This window comes from Megascapheus bottae, chromosome 10 (assembly GCF_031878675.1).
Source record: "Megascapheus bottae isolate mThoBot1 chromosome 10, mThoBot2.hap1, whole genome shotgun sequence".
In the NCBI taxonomy this organism is placed as follows: Eukaryota; Metazoa; Chordata; class Mammalia; order Rodentia; family Geomyidae; genus Megascapheus; species Megascapheus bottae.
The window spans coordinates 34,911,260-34,924,432 of NC_143518.1; positions in this window are offsets into that span (position 1 = coordinate 34,911,260).

Sequence of the window (13,173 nt, forward strand, 5' to 3'; positions counted from 1 at the left end):
TTGTGCCTGGGATGGCTTTGAACCATTATCCTCAAGTCTCCTGAGTAGCTAGGATTACAAGTGTGAGCCACCACACCTAGCCTGATTCTTTTTTAATTTTGCAATTCTTTTTTTAAAATATTTTTTATTTTGATTAATAGAAGGGTTACATTATATTCATCAGATAGAAAGTGCATAATTTCACAGACATTGATACCCTGCCTTATGACATGGTCCCCATTTCCCTCCCACCCTCCCCCCACTTATCTTGATTTTTCCCCCCTTCCCTATCCAATTTCAAATAACCAATTTAGCACATATAAAATATATCAGATAACAAGGTAAAATATTGTAACAATATGAGATAACCGAGTGGATCAACAAGATGTGGTATTTATACACAATGGAATTCTATGCTGCTGTCAGAAAGAACGACATCGCCCCATTTGTCAGGAAATGGAAAGACTTAGAAAAAATCATATTAAGTGAACTAAGCCAGACTCAAAGGAACATAGGCCCAATAGTCTCCCTCATTTGTCATAATCAGTAGAAACCTTGGGCTCTCCTAGAAGGGATTTACAACAGAACAAAATCTAAGGCCAAATAGTATGACACTAAATGTAAGGACCTCCAGGATAAGGAAACATACTGTTTCTTACATGAAACAGTATGAAAACTGCAAAAGCCTAGTATCAATATTTCTTATTTTACATCTTGATACACACAGATGTCTATGAAAATCAGTGGCATTTATGACAAGATTCCTTTGGACTTGGTTTGAGCCTCATGATCACTCACGCTGTGGGTTTCCTGGGATGCTGTGTTTAGCGTACCACGCATGGTATAATATGTGACTAGGGGAACAATAGACCATGGTAGATACACATATTTCCCATCTCTCCTCCTCTCCCATGTGAGTTTCACTGTCCCAATGAATTCCACTTCAAAAGCATAGGTTGAAAGCTAAAACTATTTAGAATTTCCACATGGTGACAGTAGAGTACTATCTCAAGTATAGAAATCCTGTGAGAATTGGGCCTGTGTGACAGGCACACAGCCTCCTTATGTCTATAAACTAGATTTGACTCAAGGACACATTAAGCTAACTTCTTTAGAAATTACAATACAGAGGATAGAGTGGTTCAAACTTGTAATCCCACTTACTCAGGAGGTAGACGTGGGGAGAATTTTAGTTTAAGAACTATATGGGCAAGCTGGCGCAGTGGCTCACGCCTGTAATCCTAGCTACTCAGGAGGCTGAGATCTGAGGATCAAGGTTCAAAGCCAGCCTGGGCACAAAGGGACCTGAGACTCTTACCTCCAATTAACCTCTAAAAAATGGGAAGTGGGGCTTGGCTCAAGGGTAGAGCAGTAGCCTTGAGCTGAAGAGCTCAGGAACAACCTCCCAGGCTGAGGGGTAGAGTGGTAGCCTTTAGCTGAAGAGCTCAGGGACAGTACCTAGGCCAAGTTCAAGCGCCATGACCTGCCCCCCCCCCCACAAAACTATATGGGCAAAAAATGTTCATGAGATGCCATCTCAATAAACTGAATGTGGTGGTTCACATCTGTAATTCCAGCTATCCTTGAGGCATGGGAAGGACTGTGAACTGAGGCTGGCCCCAGGGCAAAAATGCAAGACTCTATTAAAAAATAACTAAAGAAAAAGAAAGAAGAGAGAGTGTGCCTGTGCGTGTGCCTGTGCGTGTGTGTGTGTGTGTGTGTGTGTGTGAGAGAGAGAGAGAGAGAGAGAGAGAGAGAGAGAGAGAGAGAGAGAGAGAGAGAGAGAGAGAGAGAGAGACGGAGGGAGGGAGGGAGGGAGGGAGGAGAGAAAAAGAAATAGAAAGAGAGAGGAGAGAGAGGAAAAAAAGGGAGAGGAGAGAGACAGACAGAAACAGAGACAGAGAGAGAGAGAGAAGGGGGAAGGAGAAAGAAGACTAGGGTAGTGATTCAAATTATAGAGTACAAGCCTAGCAAGTATAAGGCCTTGGCCTTGTATTCAAACTCCAATACTGTCAAGAAAAAAATTTATAGTGTATGAATCAAGCTTCCTTCTTGTGTGATCCCAGACTTGCATGTTTCTAAACATTTTGTACATCAAAAATTAGTGGACTGAGCTGTATACGATGCCTATAATCCCAGAAATTAGGAGGCTGAGAGACAGGAAGATCTTGAGTTCCAAATGATATGGGCTAAATAACAAAACTTCATCTTAAAAAAACATCAAATTAAATCAAACCAACCAATCACCAATCAACCAACCATCCAAAGCATCCAGATAAGCAATAAAAACAACAACAACAAAGACCCTTGAAGGGTCAGGGGGATTGCTCAGTAGTAGAGAGAACTCATACCTAACATGTGTGAGGCCCTATATTCAATCATCAGCACTGCAAAAATATCGCCCCCCCCCAATAAAAAGTATCTTAGCAAGTTAGTGGGTCTACTTTTTAGTAAACTCGGGCTGTTTGTCTTTTAACTTGTGGGATTCCCCCCAGCTGGCTCCACAGGCTCTGCAGCAGTGCCCTCTGCTGGCTCCTCTAGGGAAGTGTATATAAATGTGAACTCAGTTTGGTGCTTCTCAAAGTAATTTACCATTCTGTCTCCAAGGGGGCATGTTCAAGTGCGGGATTCTGAAATCCCAACAAGATCCTGAGATATCCATGGATCTTGTCTCTGAAGAGCAAAGCACAAAACATCTGACCCTTCATTTTAAAATCTCCTCTTAGAATTCGATCTTCTCCTCTGCTTTTTACCCACTCTGTTCCCAGCTATCACGCTCCTCTTCTCAAGTGAAAATTTCTAGTGGTCTCTCCCAGGTCTCATGCTCTCCAACTGCACAAACTTTACACCCTCAAGATCAACTTGTCCCAACAACCTGCACAACGTTATCTATGGGAGGATGGAAGGCCAGGAGCACCTGAAAAATGGGACAACCTTCACATCCTGCTTTGTACAGACAGCCTGGATGGGGCTCAGGGAGTGAGATGAATTAAATAGACCACACAAATGACACATGGTCTCTGAGATCAGCGAGCTCATTCATTACCATTGAAATTGAACAAGTGTCAACCCAGATTACGGGCTGAGATGATCTTTGGCTGGAGCTACTTAATGTGAACCAACACTGAGCAAGCACATCCTTGGAAGGCTCTGCTCTGTGCTGAGATCCTTGCCTGAATGTGTCCTCTAGGGAATGGACTGGGTACTGTGAATGGAGAGGCACTCTCCAAAATTCTTCACTGAAGAGTTAGATGTTAAATGGTCTCATCCACAGTAATCCCACACGACTGTTGGTGAAATTTCAATATCTTAGAAAGGTTCCATCCTGGTGTAATCTGCTTTCTTCTCATAACTCCATATTGCTCTCTTGGCTTGGCTCTCCAGCCTAATTTCCAGCCTAGACTTCCTTTAGTGCCTTTGGGCTGTGTTCTAGTGCATTTGTTAAAGCAACTGTCCCTGAACCTGATGGATGTGTTCTCCCCCACCGCCACTCCCTCCCTCCTCTCCATCCCTAACCTTGGAATATTGTGTAGTGTGGGAGCGGATGGATTCCTCCCACAACATCTGCACCAAGTGGGCAACGGTAACCCCAGGCCTTCATTCTCTTCCACCAGTTGCTCTGCTCCAGCCCCTGTGCTCCAGTTGGACAAGTGATTAAGCCCTGTCTTTTTGCCCAGTTCCCTCCTTGGATGCAGTCTAGTAGTGTTTTGCTCTATTCCTTCACCATCTCTTTTTCTTCTCCTAATTTTTCTTGAAGTAGGGAGGCTGTCTAAATAACTTCTTGCAGCCATCCTGGTATCTCTTGCTGGGTGGCGGGAATTCTCTGTCCAGTGCTGAAAAGTCTAGAGGGGAGGGGCCGTTCATTGAATGCAGATGCCTAGCATGAGGTGAGCTAGGAGAAATGGGCTTTGCTCTGATTCTGCCTTAATTAACTCCCTAAATGGCTTGAATCACTAGCCTCTGAGTAGCCTCTAAGTATACACTATATGGAAAGTTGAGACCTATCTTCTCTAGATGGAGAAGTTCTTCTGGTACTTGAGTATGTGCAATGAGGTCTGGCGCATGTTGTCTTCATGCTAGAGGAAGGTGAAGCCCACTCAGCCCCCCCCCCAGGTAATGGGCATACCTGAATCCCTGGAGACAGGGACAGGCACTTGGCTGATAGGTAACTCAAACTCTCAGTCTAGTGTCTGGGACTGGGAATTTTCTATGGCTCTGCCCCCTAATCTGAGCCTATTTAAGTCTGGACCAGCTTAGGTGCCATGGCACCATGCCACATGTTTCTGTGTTCCTGTCCTATCTCCTGTTCCTGGCTGTTCTGTAGTCTCCATGGCATCCCGCTTCAGTTCTCCACTGAATTGGCTTGTTGGTATTATTTTTGTTCTTTCTTCTCTGGCCTGTTTCTGAACGGTGTTAAGCATATTTTCTGGCTGCTAGTCTTTGAAGCAGGAGACCACCGGGCAGTCCCTGGCCTTTTAATAAAGACTCCAAGATTTGACCTCTCAAAAATGTGGCTTCTCTATTTCCTTACAACACTCTCCCCTTCATTTCCTAATCCTATTGAGACCATAGTTTAGATCTCAGGTCCAAACTCTGGGGATTTCATGTCAGGTCCAGGCTTTTCCGCATACACACCAAATAAACTGAAGTGTGGGACTGAAGGGCAGAGAAAGGAGGGTTAGTACACGAAGACAGCACTTTAGTTCATCTTTAGCCATAATTAGGGAACAGACATGAACCTCTGGTTTAAGTAGAGAATTAGGGCAGATGGTGGAAGGTATGCAGAGTTATTAAACATTCTCAGTTGCAGGTGTCAGAAATGGTGGGCAGGTGAGCTGGAGGCTCCTTGTCCCAGGATTGGTCAGGTGAGGTCCTGTTCCAGGATACAGCTTCGTTTGTAAGTAGTTTTCCTGCAAAGAGCTATTGTTCCTTTAGGAGTAGTTTCTGTCCCTTGTCATAAAGTTGTTTTCCATCAATCCTGTACTTTCTGGGACCAAGGTGATTGCAAACTGACCACAGAGAGAATCGCTTGGAATAAGAACATATACCAAATAGAGTCAGAGAGGTCATTTTTTCCCCCTTCTGCATTTAGTTACATTGTGTGGGAATTCAGCCTTGAGAAACAGAGAAGCTACATTTTGTGGGGATGAATTGGAAGTCTTTATTGGAAAATTGGGGACTGAAGGTAGACTGTTTGTCACGGAAACCTACAGCCCCAGCACAGATCTTGTTCAAAGCTTTTAAAGACAAAAAAACCACATGTTTGAGGTGGATATCCAATTCCCACAGAAACAGACCATACAAGGAAAACTCAGGGACAGGAAAAACTCAGGGACAGGAAAATTTTCCCCAAAGGTAAACAGCATGATATCTGCATATTCTCTGAAGCAGAGCTCTCCTAGCTCTCCTGGAACTAAGCATCTGCAATTCAAACAATGCCTTCTCTCACCTCTAGGCTTTTGAAGCTGGGTGAAAAGCCCTTGCCACCAAGCTAGGCGCCAGTGTGGCTGTGAGGACAAGGCATGTTGCCTAGACCCAGGATCCTTATTAATTGTGGGTCCAAGTAAGGAGTCAGCACTTTTCAGTAAGAGCAGTAAGTACCTGCATATTGCCATCTGTCCATCTGTCATCTTCTCACTCCTTTAACTATACTGCATCCCATCTTGCTGACACATTTCATCGGTTCATTGACCACATTTCTGGGGATGGGGGGGTCTTGACCTCTGATGCTCCAACTCGGGGTTTGCATAGAGCCCGTTAAGTTGTACTTTGGTTGCCTCTTTCCCTTCTTAGTAAGATAGAAAATGAGTCTCCCTAACAAGTGCCCTCCAGTGACCTCTGAGTCCCAAGGCCCAGCTAATGCAAAGGCTTCCTAAGGAGGAAACATCACAAGAAACACACTGGTTGAGTCTTGGGACACATGTTTACAATAGAATTCCTGGAAGCAATTTAATTTATTTTCAAGGTGGTTTGCAAAGGGGTTGCATATATCAAGTAATGAGTACATTTCTTGTTGAACACTGTTACCTCCTCCCTTATTTTTCTCTCACTTTTCCTCTTTCCCCCTTCACCCCCCCTCCCAGTTGTAAAGTTCATTTCCAGCATATCGTTTTGTGAGTATCGATTTACATTGGTTCACCCTTTGTCCTTTGTCTCATCATTTTGTTGTTCTCCTGAAAGCACTTTCCTTCATGTCTCGTTACCTAGAGCCAGAACAGACTTCACATTCTAAAGAGAGCTACTCACTAGGACCTAGTGAAAGATGGCTGAATTGGTTCAGTCACTCTTCATCCCACTCCATATAAACAGAGGACTAAGTCCAGAGGACAGGAAAGGAATCCCCAGGATCAAAATATATGGCTAGAGTAGGGAGAGTCCTGAGACTACTTTTTGCCCTCCCAATGTGTGAGAAGTGCCACTTGAGATGTTCAAGGTATGCCAAGGAAGAGGAGGCGAATGCCTTATTTCCTGGCCAGGCAATGGATCTGTTGATCTTCTCTAAGGTAGAAACCTGGCAAAGAGGAAAATGAGACACAGTCTGTACAATTACTGTTTAGCAGGGCGAGGATGCAGGAGTTCCCATAGTAGACACTGCAGATGGAAGCCCGGCTTTCACTGTCTTGCTACTTAAGCCATTAGGTAAGTCGACCCTTGCAGGAAGAGATTGGATGGTACATAGCCAGTGGGAGCCAAGTGAAAGGAGGACCCATATCAGCACACATTTCAATGGAGAGTTCCCTAACCCCAACCCCATCCCCTTTCAGAAACCCCTATATCACTCCCCTTCATGCTTCATTAATAAGAGCATGCTTAGATATCTGCCACAAGACAGTACCCACAGACTAACATTATCTAGAGAAACAGAGACAATCCTCACAGCCAGGTAACTAAGGAACAATTTGGCCCTCACAGCCCTACACTCAATGGTTTGAGAAGCTGGTTTGATGTGGTAAACAAGTAGGGGAAACATCACACTATACCCTCTTCCTTAATACAAAATTTTAAACCATGAGGCAAGCTTGAGCTGAAGTGACAGGAAGAGGCACAAGGGGAGTTTTACAGTGAACTGTACTGTTAAATTACTGGAAGTGATAAAAATGAAACTGAGGGATTTGCCTAAATCATCCTTATGTGATAATGGGAGGCAGATTTGACTTGGTCCTCTAGTGAATAAGAGGAGGAGGGGAGAATCTAAGCTTAGCTCACAACCAACTAGATCCAGAAACTTGATTTCCAAATAACTAGTTAGATATATTTACTGAGAAGGTGCCGAATTAAACACCATTCTTACTTTAATATGGAAATGTAGGCACCATTCTTGCCTTTATGCAGATTACATTTTGGACTGGAAGATAACCATAAGGAAAATTACTAACTTAATTTTAATTCCAACATCAGACATGTGTGTCAAATATGGGGTTGAGAAGAAGTAAGTCATAAAGAGTGGCTCTAGTTTTGAGGGCCAGAGAGCACTTTCCATTGCAATCTGAGTCTGAAAAACGAAAGGTGTTAGCTGAGGGAGTGTATGTGGAAGAATCTCAAGGAAGAGAAATGGGAGTCTATGCAGGGATGTCCTGGAAAGAAAACACCAACCTAGTTGCTAGACAGAGTTGGATTAAATGAAACTACTCCCTTACTGGCTGAGCACTAGTGACTCATGCCTATAATGCTAGCTACTTAGGAGCCTAAGATCTGAGGATTGTGGTGCTAAGCACAATCCTGGGGGCAGGAAAGTCCATAAGACTCTTATCTCCATTAATCACAAGAAAACCAGAAGTGGAGCTGTGGCTTAAAGTGGTCGAGTTCTAGCCTTGAGCTCAGGCCCTGTGTTCAAGCCCCATGACTGATATATACATACATACATATGTACATAAGTAAATATTGCCTTATTTACAGATGATAAGTATAGCCAACTTGGGTGGTAGCTCTTGAAAAGTAAACAAGTTTTCAGAGAAGCTAATTTATTCCTTAAATGAAATCATTCTAAAACCATAATTTCACGAGTCAGCATCCTGACAATAAGAGGAACTCCAGTTCCTAATGAGACAGAGGCCTGTTTATTTCTTAGGAAAACCAGTGAGAAAATCGATTATAACACCTAACTGGTAAAGCACTCAGCTAAATTGGAGTGGATCTACTCTTTTAGATTGGGTTACCTGCCTCCACTCCAGAACCAACTTTGATGGAATAAGAGGGTATTCCAGTTAACAATTGGCCAACTAGAGGCATTTTACATTAGCAAAAGATAAGAAAGGATCAAAAGGACTGCACCTATACTCTGTACCTATCTCAACTGATCATATGCAGAATACACACACAAGAAAGGTGAGGAGCCTGTAATCCTAGCTTCTCAGGAGACCGAGATCTGAGGATCTCAGTGTGAAGCCAGATAGGGCAGGAAAGTCCATGAGACTCTTATCTTCAATGAATCACAAGAAAACCAGATGTGGCACTATGGCTCAAAGTGGTAGAGTGCTAGTCTTGAGTTAAAAAACCTAGGAAAGGTGTCGAGGCTTTGAGTTTAAGCCCCATGACTAATCAAAAAAAAGAAAAAGGAAAAGAAGTAAACAAAAAAATATAAAAGCTGAATTGGAGAAAGCTTCAGCGAAGTAATAGACAATAGCTGTAAGTTGGTATTGGCTATGGCTCTATCCTACGTCTCTTTCCATTTTGGATAAAAGTTTCTCTCTCAGCCTTCACTGCGAGAAGAAGAACACATCCATACGTGTGTCTATCCTGGGGCTTAAACTCAGGGGTTGAGTATTATTCTTGAGCTTTTATTTCCGTCTCAAGGCTAGCACTCAACCACTTGAGCCACAGCTCTCCTTCTGGAATTGTGGTGGTTAGCTGGAGATAAGAGTCTCATGTACTTTACTGCCTGGTCTGGCTCTACAACCTCAGATCTCAAGCTCCTGAATAGCTAACATTACAGGTATGAGCCACCAGCGCCTGGCCTGCAGAAGGATCTTTTTATTACTTAATATATTGCAGTAGTGGGGATTGAACTCAGTTCCTTGCATTTGCTAGGCAAGTTTGAGCCATATCACCAGGTCCCCAGAAGACTCTTAGAATATAAGATTGCTGACCACATTCCCATGATTAAAATCATGAATGATAGGGCTCTTAGAGAGTCTTACAGAGGGCTCTTAGAGAGACTATTGATCCTTACATGATTTCATTGCTTATATTTCTCCTGTCTTATTTCTAAATTAGTCTTTCCTTTTACCAAATGCTCCACCCTTCCTATATTTGCAGTTCCCTGGAACTCAGTGCTTTTAAGCTTTTACACTTACCAGAATTCTCCTCCCTCAGCTAAATGACCTAACAAACCCTTACTTGTTAAGACTCAAATCAGTTGTTGTATCTCCAAATTTCAAGAAACACTTTTTAGAGGTTAGGATAGTCTCCCACCCCCACCCGCTAAGTAGTTGATGGAAAGTCTACAAAATCTAAATTTCCCTATTTTATTCAATCTTAGAAAAATGAGAGAGGGAAGTGGTCTCTCCCATCCATTTGGCTGGTTACCAGCAGATCTGAAGCTGGAAGTCAAAGACAATTTCTCTTTCTACTGGATACCCATGTGGTTTAACCCATTGTGCACCTTATTCATGAGAGCATCCAAAATTCTCTCAACTGTGCAGGCGCCTGTTAGTGCAGGCAAGGTTGGTGGCTTATTAGCTCTGGAAGAGTCTGCTGGAATCAACATTTAGGTCTTTGGGCCTATTACCTAATATTACTGTTAGAAGACTGCACAGTACAAGGGAAAGAACATGTTCTTTTACATCATATATTTGGGATTTACATCCCCTCTCTACCATTTAAAACTTTGGATTAGTAAACTTTCTAAGCCTATGTTTCCTCATGTAAAAACAAAGTGGGCAATCTTTTTGTGTTAAATCAAATTTGAGATGATTTCAGTAAATCATTCAACTAGTATATCACTCATCTCATGTACAGTAGGTAGGCACGCAACTAGGGTGTGGCTTTCTTTGGTCCCAAACTACTTTCTCAGGACTCTACTTGGATTAACTCATGACAAGAGGGCTGGGAGTTTGGCCTAGTGGTAGAGTATATGCCTAGCATGCACGAAGACCAGGGTTCAATTCCTTGGTACCACATACATAGAAAAAACTGGAAGCGGTGTTGTGGCTTAAGTGGTAGAGCTCCAGCCTTGAGAAAGCCCAAAGACCATGCCCAGGCCCTGAGTTCAAGCCCCAGGATGGGAAAAAAATCATAATAAGATCTCCTAGCCTAAATTTCTCCAAGGATGCAATATGATAGAATTGATGACACAGTTTCTGGGTCTCAAAACATGTAATTTCTTTCTACTTTTGCTTTTATTGTCTTCTTACTCAGAAGTGTGTACTTACATCTAGGACTCTCCTAGCAGAGGATTGCTATAACGCAATTCATAAGGCCATATAGGATGAGACTAAATGAAAGGATCTCTAGGCTATGAAAACAAGAGCTGTAGCTTGATTGTTGTTCTTAATGTACTCTGTTAATGTCTCTTCTCCTTTGTTGCCCTTTGGTTAATCTCATATTGTTACTGTGTTTGACTTTGTTACCTGGTGTATTGTATATATGTTTATTTTGAAATAGGAAAGGGAAGGGGGAAAACAAGATGATTGGGAGGGAAATGGGGACAAAAACAAAAGAAGGGGTATCAATGTATGAGAAGGAATGCACCTACTATCTGGTGAATGTAACTGTAACCCCTCTATACATTACCTCAATAATAAAAAAGAAAAGAAAAGAAAAGAAATTGAAGCAAAAAAAAAAAAAGAGAAGTGTGTACTTAACACAAAGCCTGTCCCTGGCTTTGTGTTAACACAGAGCCTCTGTGCTAACTGCAGAGACTCTGCTCTTAGAGGAAATGAGGAGAAATTAGAAGGTAACTGGGGAAATGTAAATTTAGTGGCTAAATTGGACTTCCCTGGGTCTGATGACTTCCTAGATGCCTCTGAAATGTAATTCCAGTGATGATGTAGAGAGAAAGCTTCAACTTTTCTTTGAACAGTAGCGGCAATCAATATATTCATACACACTTTCAGAACTTACTGTATGTCAGGCATTGTTAGATTGGGGTAACATGAAGATTAACAGACCATAATGAAACCTAATCAGGAGATGGGTACAGTAGCTTCAGTCCCAAGAGGCCTGATTTCTAATTATGGCTTTGTCAGAACTGGACTCTTGGCAAATTCTTTAGAGGTGTTAGTCTCTAAGTCTAAGCTTTCTCAAGATGAGGGAGTTTTAAAAGGTGAATTCTAAGTCTTCTTGTTGTGTGTTTGGCTTGTTGTTTATAAATTATTCTTCTTCTCATGAATCCGTTCTCTTCAAATATTCCCTGGAAATCTTCATTTTTGTATAAATCATAAATGCTTCAGCTGAACATATCCCAAGTAAACAAAGCTTCTATTCCTTGCTTCCAATTTTGCTCCATAATATCTTTCTCAGAGAAGGTCATTGCCAACTTCCAGTAGATTAAACCATAAGTCCAAAGGCTATAACTAATGAGGCCTTCTCCTTAAAACCTTGTATCATTGAATGTTCAATATTTGCCAAATCGCAGCTCTGTTGCCAGTTGCTGCTGCTACTGTAGCCTTCCAGGATCTCTTTTGTTGTTGTTGTTGTTATTATTATTATTATTATTATTATCATTAGTTGGTTGTGGGGCTTGAACTCTGGGCCTGGGCCTTGTCCCTGACTCTTCAGCTCAGGGGTATTGCCCAACTCCTTGAGCCACAGTGCCACTTCCGGTTTTCTAGTGGTTAATTGGAGATAAGCATCTCACAGACTTTAATGTCCAGGCTGGCTTTGAACTGAGATCTTCAGATCTCAGCCTCCTGAGTATTTAGGATTACAGGCATGAGCCACAGTGCCTGTCAGCCTCCCAGGATTCTTGACTTAGGACAAGGGATCATGAACGTGAATAACTTTTTTCAGAAGAGGACTGTCCATATGTGTGTGCGTGTGTGTGTGTTGCGCGCACGCATTCATGTGCTGTGTCGATTCTGTGTTTTAGTATCTCTGTCTGTTGTCTTCTTTTCTTCCCTTAGATAGCTGAGCCTAGGAGTTTTTATCCTGTGCTGAGTTTTGATTGGTGACCCTTAGTAATTAGGTGTTTTGTAAAGTGACATTCATCAGTCAGGTCCCACAACATTGTGATTGATTGTCAATTCCTAATCAGGTTTCCTTTGTAAATCTCGTGAAAGTCATGGAAAAGTTATTGAAACCAGAAGATGCTAGGGATGGGAAGAAGCCAGATGCTTTGAATCAATGTTTCTTTTTGTTGTTGTTGTTGTTGTTATTGTTGGGATAATATATAGAGGGTTTACAGTTACATTTGTCAGGTAGTAGGTGCATTACTTCTCACATATTGATTCCCCTTCTCATGTTTTTATCCCCATTTCTCTCCCTCCACCCCCTCCCAATCAATTTGCTTTCCCACCTTCTCTTTCCTATTTCAAATAAACAAATAAATGGATATACAATATACCAGATAACAAAGTCAGATACAGTAACAATATGAGATTAACCATAAGGGCAAAAAAAAAAAAAGAGAGAAGGGAAATAACATAGTACATTAAGAACAACTATCACACAAGATCAAGCTCTTGTTTCCATATCCTAGAGAGAGTTCCTTTCTTTTACCTGTGGTTTCTGCTCGTGAAGCCAAATTGCTGTCCTAGGATACTGGGTCCTAACACGTGAAGCTCTGGGTAAGTAAAGTGCATGAGGCTCTCCCAAAGCACAGGGAAGCTTCAGGACTTCCTTTTGCCAGACATTGCTTTTATTCTATCTCTATACACTTAGGAAGACTTACTAGATTTTTACTATTTCGAAGGATAAGATAGATTTAGTGGTCCCTCTAAGACTTCAAAGTAGAAGGCATCACTTAGGCAGCCCCTCCCATACATCCTGACCTTCTAACTTAACATTGAAAAAGAGGTATGGCACTGGGGGAGCTCACCAGCCTTTTCACTTTCATTCCTGGTTTGACCTCAGAATCTTGCCCTTTTGATATTTGCTGCAAGTAATTCAATTACACTGTCCCCTCACCTATCTACCCTGCTTCAAGCCACTTCTGGTATCGATGAAAAGTTGCTTTGATCCTGAAGGAGGTGGATCTGAGCAGCTGCACACAAGGATAGAGAGAGGACAAGGGAGGAAATGGAAAAGGCTAGTAAA